This window comes from Carassius gibelio, chromosome A20 (genome assembly GCF_023724105.1).
Source record: "Carassius gibelio isolate Cgi1373 ecotype wild population from Czech Republic chromosome A20, carGib1.2-hapl.c, whole genome shotgun sequence".
NCBI classification, from domain to species: Eukaryota; Metazoa; Chordata; class Actinopteri; order Cypriniformes; family Cyprinidae; genus Carassius; species Carassius gibelio.
In genome coordinates this window covers 19,437,808-19,450,041 of record NC_068390.1, presented here as the reverse complement: position 1 = coordinate 19,450,041, position 12,234 = coordinate 19,437,808, and positions in this window count along the sequence as shown.

Genomic DNA, 12,234 nt, shown 5'->3' with positions numbered 1-12,234 from the left:
TGAATTTCATGTACTGCCTTTCTCCTGCGCTGCCCACAGAAATCAATTTCTGCCTCTCCTCGTTGCTTTTGTCCCTCCTCCCCTTCCGTCCCTCATCAATAGACACTTTATTTGCCAATCATAGATGGAGAATGACATTATGAGTAGGCTAAAGAGTGAATCTAACCAGCATCTCTCCCTCTAATGCTCTTTCTCTCTCAGAACTGTACAAAAATGAGCTTCAGAGGGCTGCTTTTGTACCTTTCATTGGCATACTCAAGGTAAAAACAAAGTCATTCTCTCAGTTAATTTATTTATCCTTTCATTCTATCTCCATGTCTCTCTCGCTCCCTCTCTCTTCTCATGTTTCCTCCTCTGCTCTGTCTGGTTTTTGATGTATTTTATTCACAGGTAAAAATACACAACCCCATATGTGTTTGTGAAAACGTGCTAAACAGAAAAAAGACAGCTTTGATCATACCTGGAGATGAGAGCAACAGACTGAGAGAGAGCGTGATAGAGATGGAGGCCGTTTAATGACTGGCGTGGGTTGGCTGGAATGAGTCGGCATTGCATGAAGCTGCTTGCATTTCAAAGTGTGCCCGGCCCTGGACGCCAGCAATGCTCTGATCTGCTTTGCAAGTTAATTGTATTATTTTAAGCAGGTATTGGTATTATCCTGCGTGCTGTCTGGGTAATTACCATCATCCAGCGACAGCTTTCCATCATAAATAATCAGACCATCATTTTTAGGCATTTACAGCTGGCCACATTCTTGCACATTTAATTGATATCAGCACACTGAGCACGCTCAATGTGTTTTAACATTGAGTGGCTTGTTTGTGGCTGTGACACTGTGAATATATGAAATGTAACATATTCTTCCCATGTTTTTTCTTCTTCTCAATAGTTAGATACTGGCATTCTGCGTAAGGAATAGTTCACCCAAAAATTTAAATCTGCTGACAATTTACTAACTCTCGGGTCATCTAAGATGTAGATGAGTTTGTTTCCTTATCTGAAGATATTTGGAGAAATTAAGCATTACTTGCTCACCAATGGATTCTCTGCAGTGAATGGGTGCCGTCACAGGGGGGGTGAAATGCTATTTCATGCATACTGAGTTTTTTACACTGTTAAAAAATACTCCTTCCGGTTTCGGAACGTTTTTTTTTTCGAGTATGGGTCTGTGTGACGTTAGATGGAGCGGAATTTCCTTATATGGATCCTGAGGGCACATCTCCCGGAAGAGCGTGCGCTCCCGTATAGCAGAGCACTGAGAGCACAACAGACTTCACTGATCAGAGCGAGAGCGAAATGTCACAAAAGAAGTGTGTTTTTGGTTGCCAGGGCAAGACAACCCTGCACAGATTTGTCCTCACGATGATGTCACAGCTTCCAAACCCTCTCAACGCAAAAGCCTACTGGCGCTCGTGATTCTTTAGCTCCGCCCACACGTCACGCCTCCAGCCGGTCAGGCTTTTCCGGGAAAAAACGGTACAGACTATCTTTCTCTTATAAATATAATAAAACTAAAGACTTTTTGGAGTTATGAAGGATGCAGTACTACTCTATAGGTACTCAAGATTAACAGGATATTGAGTGAAAACGAGCATTTCACCCCCCCTTTAAACCCTTACTCCTGCCCAAAATAGGAGTCCATAATCCATAATAATGCTTCCTTTTAGTAAAGTTAGATAAGTTAATGATGGATTTGTTTATTACAAACATGCAGCCTTTCACCATCCATCCATCCATTCATTTTTGGATTGTTACAATTTTAAGGGCAGTTTACAGCAATACAAACCAGTCACCATTTACATGCTTCTGTGATCATAAGAGCGACAGATTATGAGGATGCTTTGATGAGTGGCAATACAATGTCTTTCTAATGCACATTATATAGTGGTATTCTCTATAGTTAAAGGACCCCTCGCTGTATAAAATAAATGCTCCTAGTCGCTTTATTCAGGTTGTGATTTTTCTCAGTTTGACCCTTGGGTCTTTTATGGTCAGTGGCCCAGCACAGTACAGCAAAGACCGTCTCTGTCTAATCCCTGGGGTCCTTAAAGTCACCCTCTATTCTGGCCTGTGTTAATCTTGCCTGGTAAGAGTGCTGAATACCTCCCGCCCTGCGTTGCACCTCTAATGCTCAAGCTTCTTTGTTAAGCCATCTGGTTTTGGGGCAACCCAGGATCCCAGTTCAGGGTAACTAGGGTGGCCCAAGTGCCTCTTCTCATGTTTGGTCAACCTTACTAATGTGTCACAGACTCACTGAAATGCACTCATTGGCTCTTGACTGTTCTTCTATATATCTTAATCTCTCTTCAGAGTGGTCATGTTTATTTGCCTACAAAATATTATTATTATTATTAGGGCTGTCAGTTGAAAAAGTTAATTCAATATGATTAATTATGTAAAAATAATTTAAAAACAAATAAATATTGAAATATATTTATATTTCTAAAGTTACAGTCATTTTACAAAATATTTCTATTTTAAATAAATGCAGTTTTTTTGTACACTTTCTATTCATCAAAGAATTCTGAAGAAAAGTATGGTTTCCACAAAAATAGGAAGAAAAAAAACGAAATTTCAGCATTAATAATAATATGCTGAAAATTAAGCTTTGCATCGCGTAAATAAAATACATTTGAAAAATATATTAAAATGCCACAAATAGATTCTTAAGTTCTAATAATATTTCACAATAATACTGTTTTACTGTATTTTTATTCAAATAAAATGCTTCTTATTAAAAGAAAAGGAGAAAAAAGTCCTGACTCCAAACTTTTGAACAGTCTTTGAATGAAAATTGGTAAGGGTGAACAATCTGATTAATTTATTTTTATTTGGCAGCCCTAATTATTTATATCAAGAAAGGTCATAACCCCTTAATGATTTTTAAGTTTTAAGCAGCTTATTTGTCTTCCATGGTGTACTTTTTGTTCCTAGTGTTTTATTTTATTTTATTAATCTTTTGCTCCCACAGACACATTAAAATAATATCATAGAGTCGTGATGATTTTCTCTTCGGTGAAATGTCTGTCTTCATTTTGGCTTACTGCTTTTCTCTGCTGTCCCCTGTGTTCCTTTGGTTGGAGTAAATTGTACATATGGTTGTCTTGGTCTTACAGTATGTGTGTGTGTTTTCATGGTGAAGGTCTCTGGTGGGTAAGGATGAGTGTATGATTATTGAATGACTTGAAGATGGAGCAGAAATGAAAAGAGGCAATTTATGTTGAATGGCTGCTATTGTTGCACTGACCTTTTGTTAACCTTTTGAAGCTTTCCTTCAGATCCATTTTATCATAAATGTTTAAACTTTTACGGGAACCTTAAAGTATTTGAAGAATAGTTGACTAGACAGCCTGACTCCTTCTTGATCTGATTAATTAGAAGCAGATAATAAAGACAGACCTATGAGAGACATCTAATAATAATATAAACCATTCGCAGAGAGAAGGACAGAGAAGTGAAAATACTTTGAAAATCAAAATAAAACAACCTGAATGGTAAAATTTATTAAATTAAGCAAAAAATTGGCCATTATTACAATATTTTGGCCTTAAAATCTAGTTAGTCATGCTTTTCCTCTGTCAAAACTTCTGGCTTTGGTGTGAATGAGCTGTGAGACCGACATTTGAGGTGCCTTGACATTCGTTAACAGTCACTCAAAAGATTTTGTTTTGCCAAGTCACCCTTAAAGCTGGTCAGTCATGTTTTTAGCAGGCGCAGATTAGCAAAGACTGAGGAGCGAGTGATTGTGATGGAGAGGATGAGGGCTGTGGCCTGTGCCCTCTGCGGAGGTCTGGGGGGTCCACGCTTTCAAAGCGAGACAGATGTTCCAAGGGTGATGTTTCTTTAAGAGTCCTGGACAGGGCAAGGAGAGGTTGTGAGAACATTTTGAGTATGTTTTGAGAGCGTTCTGAGTAACTAACAAAGCCAGTTACATGTAAAGGGAATAGATAATTAGGCGTAATTAGTGCGTTCACGTCGTTAACCACCCCCATAGCTCTCTCTATCTTTCTCTCCCTCACACACACACACACTCACTAGTCACCTAATCTCTCAATACATTCACTCAAGACACGCACGCACACACCGAGAGACAGAGACAAAATCATACACTGCAGTGGTAAAAACACTTTGATGTAAGAGGAGTCGTCCTGGACTCAAAAGCATAAAGGCAGTGTTTTAAGCTGTCTCTGGTTCTCTTTTTACCCCGCCCCTGCTTCCACCCCTCTTTTCTTTTCTCCTACCCACAGAGGCTGTAAGACACACAAAGATGAATGGACTACAACCTTTCCCCCCTGTCCCCCTCTGCCACCTCTCTTTTTCAGTTCTCCCACCGCGCGCTCCTTAAGCCAGGCTCTGTCAATCCGCCCCTCTTCCTCCCAAACAGGAGGGGAAAAAAGCATCAAATGTTTTCGGCTGTCAGTAATGAGGTAGTGGACCTCATCAGGGACCAATCGCCAGCTATCCTTGGCTTTTGTTGGAGCTCAATGGCAAACCTTGCTTTGAAAAACTCAAAGGCAACTTTTTTGAAGAGTGGCGAAGAGATAGAAAGAGAGCAAGAGAGAGAGCAAGATGGACAGAAAGAGAGACAGACTTCATTTTCATTCTAAATGGTTGTCCAGGGAAGCTGTGGGCACTATTAAAATTAAACTTTAGTCATAACTTAGTCTTTAAAATGGATAAATATATATATATATTTTTTGGTGTAATATCTGGTAATAAGGACATGCACGGTATTACAACACATAAAATAATTATTATTATTAATAATAAAAAGAATAATTCATTTCAGTTGCAGTTTAGTTGTTTTATTAAAAGGTCAGTCAGTTAGGAGATCCTGCACATTCTGAGGGGTCTGCTGGTGGGTCTTGTTGAAAGGCTAAGGATGCACATCAGATTTGTGTGGCAAAGTGCATTCTGAGTTGAGAAGGGGCCAATGATGAAGATCTTTGAGGAGTTATGAGTCCTTAATGAACCCATCAAAGGCCATAATCATGCAATGATCCACAAGAGGACGTGTCTTCAACTGATTATAAAGTACCATGCGCTGGAATCATTACTGATTGTATGTCTCTACCCCTCTCCCTCCTCACGATTACTCTCCTGCGTGATGGCCCATCAACCATTAAGATATATTCGCCGAAAAAAAGGTGTACAGAGGAATAAGCCGTTTGATGGCTGCTGGGGAAGCGCGGTCGTCGTGGCCATTGCGGCTGTTTACATGGCGGCCTGGTGACAAGGTCGAGCAGGGTTGATGAAGTGACACTTTTCCTTTTGTGTTCTTCTGCTCGCCGTTTGTCAGCCTGTCATTACGGCTGATTCTGCCAATTGGCTTGGACACGGAACTCTGCGCTCGAGAGAGAAAAGTTGACAGCGCTGGAGAATGGAGGGAGAGGCGAGAGACACAGGAAGAAGAGGAATAGACCGCTCCTCTCTCGCTCTGTGTGGTGATTGCTAATTATCTTTAGTTCAAGGAGGAGGGTGGCGGAAAATTCACTGATTTCATAATTCGCTGGAGCTGTCATTGAGGACTGATTCAGGCAAAGGCCTCTCGCCTAAATACCACATATTATCCACATCCTGTTAAAAATAATCACCATCAGTCATTTTTATCATTGTTTCCTCAGCATTTAGTTCTTTTTTTTTTTGTATGTGTGTGTTTTTTTTTTTTTTTTTTGTCATCACAGAAGTTTGACATGCTGTGGTTCCACTAACAGGTTGACCCTTAACTAAATATCAGTTTATTTCATAGATGCTATTTTAGCAGTGGGACAATTTCATAATGAACAATAGCAAGTGCAGACGAGCCACTATAAAATCTCTATACTTGCGTTGTGAAAGCTGATAAAGTTGAGCTTTTACTCAGATGTAATAATTAATTAATACCTAGATGCTAAAAAAGTTTACAGTTTTATACAGACATGAGAAAAGTTCAAACTAAGTGTAAGTCTTAATCATATGGCTTACATCAGGATAATATGGATCACATTGTGTCAGTGTTATTTTGTTAAAGCAATTAAAATGAGTGTATTAGTAACCTGCATGTGGCATTGTCACCCCCTAGAGGTGAGTTATGCATTGCAATACAAAATACATAGCAAAACGATTCATTTTAACTGGTAATTATTAAAATGCTTGTAACAAACTACACTAATTGCCATTTATCATTATTATTGCATGTCTAGTACAATACATCATATATTTTTTACTTACTTTACCTAATGGAACAATTATTTTACCACGCCCAAATGTTTCTTATAAGGTAGATTTGTAATAAATCTTTAAAGCTATAAAGGGGAAATAAAATGTTAAAATTGCCTCTGGTCTCTACCAAATGAGAAGAGAAAACAGAACTGATAGTGAATGGCAAGAGAAAGAATTACATATAATGAGTGCACATTAATATAAATATACACTGCGTCTTTTTCTGACTTATTGTAAACTCTTTATCTCAACAGCTGCTCTTTTAGAGGATGTTAATATTATGCCCTCTTATTTACACTCTCTCAGTGTTCGTGTTTTGAATCCAACATCCTGTTCTATTGAGTCGCTGTGAAAATTCAAACACAAGCCTTCAGCACGCACTGTTTGATGTGACCACTTCAAACCTGGTTAATTTCATTTCCAATTATCTCTCTCTTTCACTCGCTGTCCATAGATCAAGTGAGCCTGATGCAGAGAATGCTGTCAGTACGCTGGTTGAGGAACTGGCGTGCAGACAAAATGATAGTAAGCAAGTTAATTTGCCTTTGCATAAATGGGAGTTTTAAGAGTGGATGTTTCTTGACTTAGTGTGTGAGGTTTGATCTTGTAGTGTTGGCTGTTTTTATGTGTCGACCTTATCGTTTCACTGCTAAAGTTTTGGATCTTTCTGTTTCAATTGTCTACCTTTAAGCGTTGATAGTGATCAAGCCAAGGGTGCTGAACGTGCAGGGAAGAGAAGTAAGCCTAAGCAGGACCTGTGGAAACCTGCACCTTCCAAGAGCTGTGTGAGCGAGTGTGTAGAAAGGACATAAAATGAGGAATTAAGTTTTGGCAAAGGAACAGCATTCTGGCAACTTATATAATAAAAAAAAGAACACAAAAATATCAGGAGCTTGTCATTCCACCAATATTAAGTTTATAAAATTGATAAAATAACTTAATTGCTTTCTATTTTATAAATATTTTATGCCTTTCTGTGATTGCAAAGCTGAAAAAGATTTCAGCAGCCATTGCTCCAGTGTCCTTCATGATCCTTCAGAAATAACTGTAATATGATGATTTGATGATCAAGAAACATTCTTATTAATAACAGTGTTGTCGATAATAACAGTTGTCCATAATATTTACCATAATAAACCATTTTTTCAGGATTCTTTATTATGAATAAAAAGTTTAAAAGAACAATTAAGAAGAGCATTTAAAAATAATTTTGTTTCATTGTAACAATATAAATGCATTTATTGCCACTATTTATAATTTTAATGTGTCATTGTTGAATAAAAGTGTTAATTTCTTTAAAAAAAAAAGAAAGACGTCTCTACATCTCTACACCTTTATTAATCAATTAATCATTAATTTATCATTTTAGCATTGTCTTTGGTTATTCTAAGTCCGCTTGTATGTGTGTGCTTGTTTATGCATGTAACCTTGGACTTGGTTTACCAGTATGATGTTCCCTTTTTTGTTTGTGAAGGAAAGAAAGAATAAGTATGCTGCTCTCTAATGGAGCCGAGGCACTGTCTCTGCGTCCTTCAGTGCTTTTGAGAGCGCTGTTCACTCCAGCGTTCTGAGAGTGTGAGCGTATGTGTGTGTGTGTGTGTGTGTGTGTGTGTGTCCATGTACGTGTGTGGATTTGTCTAAAGAGTCCTCAACTTCTTCATCTTCATGGTCAGGCTAATGCAGTTGGGACTGTGTCAGCATGTGTTAATGTGCCTTTCCACTTAGTTACCACAGAGATACATTACCAAGCAAAAATACAGAATATAGGATGAAATAGAAGATTAGAGACAAAAATTCAAGAGGGAATAAGCACATGAGATAAGTGAGGTAGATGGGGAAAAAGGTATGTGCGAAGGCTTCAGAGACATCAGTGAAGTTTTCCTCTCAATCACTGTGAAGGTGGAGAGACCCCTGATGCTCAAGCAGATGAATTTAAGTTTTATATTATACTTCCAAACATAATACACATTTTTAGATGTTACATGTAAATATCCATGGTCATGTATTGAAACTCACCCCTTAAAATAGATCAAATCTCTGTAGTATATTTGAATGAGCCTTGGTTCTTTGCTAATTCATGTAGAAAGACATTGTAATTGCTCATCAGAATGGCATTTATTCTGCTCAGGAGGCCAGTGAGCGGCTGACATTGTTCACAGCACATGGAGAGGTCTTTGCCTTCCAGAGGACAATATCTGGCCTCACAGAGATGCACACAGAACAGTACTGGCTAAGTGGGGATCGAAGACAAACATGAACTGAAACTCCCTTGCAGTTACCAACTACCTCTTAATAGAGTCCAAAGGAGAGTCTCCCAAAACATTTGGGTTGGTACATTTCCATCACCACAAACACACATCACCAAAACAAGCTGTATCTTATGACTTCAATGCAAGTGGAATCATCCATATGCTCACACTTCCCCATTAATATGCAAAACTAACCTCATGGACTGAAAAAGGAGAATTCATACTGTCAAATTAGATGTCTAGCACCCTCTAGTGGACAATGTATTCTGTGGTATTTAGTACTTTACGTACTTTGGAATACACTTTCTCTCTGAGGAAGAAAAAAATAAAATGGCAAAATGTATATTTAAATGTTTCATTATTAATGCAGATGTATGCAGTTACGCTTCCTTAAATATGGAAGTGTTTTTTTCCATATTTAAATAATAATAATTGTTATAAACAAAAAGTTACAATTACGACATTTTTTTCTTATGTGGTGGAAATGGACTTCATTTCTTAAATTGTTAATTCTTCTCGTCTGGGGACCAATCATGATGAGCATAAGCTCCAAAAACGGTCACCAATTCAGTATCTTCGAAATCTTAACATTTAAAGGGTCTATTTTATGTCATTTCTCATTTTGGGCTGAAGGTGGCAGTAGAAGATAGTTCTGTTGCCTGTTCACACCCTCTGTGTTATTGTTTTACATGACACTAGCAAAGCTTCCTATCTGTTCCTCTCATAGAGTAGACTAGGCACCTTCACCTATAAACAAATCTGCACAATACATCTATTACCATATGCTCAGGGATACTGAACAAACATTTATACAGACTAAAGAATAATAAGTATCATAACAAATAGCCTATGTCCCACAAGAGACCTTGGAGCAACACATACGACTTTCAGCTTCCAAATAACAATAGGTGTAATCTACATTGGCATTACTGGAAATATAGCTAGTGTCTCTTGTACCGAGGAACCATTTTAGACATTTACAAGAGCTAGTGTCTACACAGTAATTGTAGAGGTCACCTGAAGACTTTTCCATCCATGCAGGGTTAGGAACAAAGGAAAGGGAGACAGCAGGGGGGAGGGCCGATTTTGAAAAGATAAGGAGTAAATGGAGGAGCAAACAATGTTGTTAAATCTTTTGTGACTGAATAAGAAAACAGCCTTTAGTGCCACTTGTTGTTGGCCATACAATAGTATCACAGAAAAGCACCCCTTTAATATCCCACACAAACCGTGCGATGATGTAATGAGTTCTGCGTGTTTTCACAAGGTAACGTTACTTCAGACTCTGAACCTGCATAAATGTCGTAATTAATCAGCATGTATCTCGCTAAATGTGATTATGTGCCGATGCAGACACGTGGAAGAAGAGCGCGCATTCCTTCACAAATATCGTTGGATTCACGATTCATCTGCAGGAACAAAGGTGTGCTCGTGTTTTGATCAGACGTCACTGCACTGGAGGAGCGCTAACGGCATAGCAAATTTCTTTATTATGAATTACGTCATGTGTTTGAATAAAGCGAGGCTGGCAGCAGGGGGCGTGTCATGAAGGACGACTTCACGCAGGGATTAAAGGGCCAGTGGATGGTAAATACAAGACATGCCTCAACATTTGTCAGTGGCCCCAGAGCAAGTAAAACTGTGTTTAATTATTATTATTATTATTCATTACCAAATATTTTCGAAAAAAAGTCCTCATGCAGTGACTCTCTGAGACTCCTTCAGCAATCTATTGCTAGTATTGTGAAAATAGAGATTTGGAACTGAACTCTTGTCTTGCTATGGTTCTGAAACATAATTTGTGGTTATGTTCAGTTAGATGTTGCCTTTAGTGTCACTCAGTGTTTGATGACATGGATGACAAACTCCATTGATTCATGCAGATAATGGGAATGATTCACTATGCCAAAAATATGATTGCGAATGTTATTTTACGAGGTCAATTTCATGACTTCACTTTTAGGCTGTTCTTCACAAAAAAATAAATAAAAAATAACACAATTATTTGCCTTCATAAAAAATGCTTACCAGTAAAACATGGGCTACTTTCATAGTAAATTGGGTGAATTTTCATTTCAAACCACCATAAGGACATGCTTCGAACATGTTTTCAAGAAAATAAAACTTTGTGCACTTAAACTGTTCCTTTAAGATATTACTTATCAGGCATCTGATTATGGTCCGTGTACGTTTTGATAGTTTGTTTTCCAATTTGAACTTAAATAAGCAGAAACGAGAAAACGGCCCCTTTATTCGTTTTTCGTTTTTTTGAAAAAAACGAAAAACGAGATTTCGGCTTGATTTTTCGTTTTTTAGTTCAGAGACATAAAACGAATAAATTACTTCAAAATTCGTTTTCCACATGTGGGCGGTCCTAAGACGCCCCCTTCCGCCGATTGGTCAAGCAAATCTGAGCATGTTACGTCATCAGTTGTCGCTCAGGTCTGTTCAACAAAATAATAGTCCTCTAACGTTACTATGGCTACCGATTCTTAAACTGTGCAGGGCAGGTCCTCTTGGGCTTTCTTCTGTGCTTTACGCGTTTCACAGAAATCTTTACATCAGAAATATTAAATATTAGTCTGCCACCAGCCCGTTTTAATTAGCGGTGCGGAGTTAAATCTGTGTGGTGAAGCTGCGCTAGACAGCGCCGAGCGGGAGAGGATCAATGACCAGTGTTCGGTCAGCAGTCAGAACTTGGGTACCGATGATGGTGAAATACATTTTTACTGAAAATGACCCGCGAGTATCAAAAAAAAAAAAAAAAAAAAAAAAAAAAAAAAAATATATATATATATATATATATATATATATATATATATATATATATATATATATATATATATTAATATAAGCGACTTTGTCTTTGTTTTTAATAAAATAATTGTGAACCACAAACCGAGCCTTCGTTTTAAAGGGCGATTTCCAAATATATTTTATTTATTTGTTATAATATGGGTATTTTATGTCACCCGTCTTATTAGTTTGATTATAGTAGGCTATACGCGTTTTTTTTTTATTATTGTACTATTTTACTGTTGTTTTTTAATTAAAAATATATCATAACTTAAAAAGATCAAAATCTACAGAAGAGATTAACAAATAACATTGGTGTTGTCATAAGTTAACTAATCAATGGGAAAATGTCCTCACCGGCACAACCCTATTCTTAATGTTGGCTACAAGTTACAGATTTAATGTTGAGCTCATAATGTTAAGGGCTTCTTAAATACCATTAAACTCGGTTGAAGAGTCAAAAATTATGTGTTAATTTACTGTAGATTTCAAGCTGTCATTAGTTGGTGACCCGGTGTAATTATAATAGCATAAATAAAAATACCTTTTTATTACATAGAAAAATGATTCTATGTATGCCAATAGGCAAAACACATCTGCTTTTCCTCTAGATCACTTTACAGTGTGATGGAAATAAACTTTTCTTAAAGCGTGTTGTATATCGCCACAGCTTCATTAGCACCCTTCGATAAAATGAGGTTTCGTGAAAAAAATGCGAGCAAATGTCGAATTGTGTTTTGAAATTTAAATCAACAACGTAAGAGGCTTCATGCTGACTGATGAACAAACACCCAGCTTTGCAGTATAGGTGGCACAGAAACAGCATCTGACCTGGCATTTAGATGTACTTTACACACTGTCTATTGCAGCTCAGAGGAGGCACTGTGAATTTACATGGCAATTTCATTCTAAGAGGCCATTAAATGTGAAGTGACAACATGAAACACTACTTACAATATATATTAAAAAAAACACCAGCAGTTGGTGG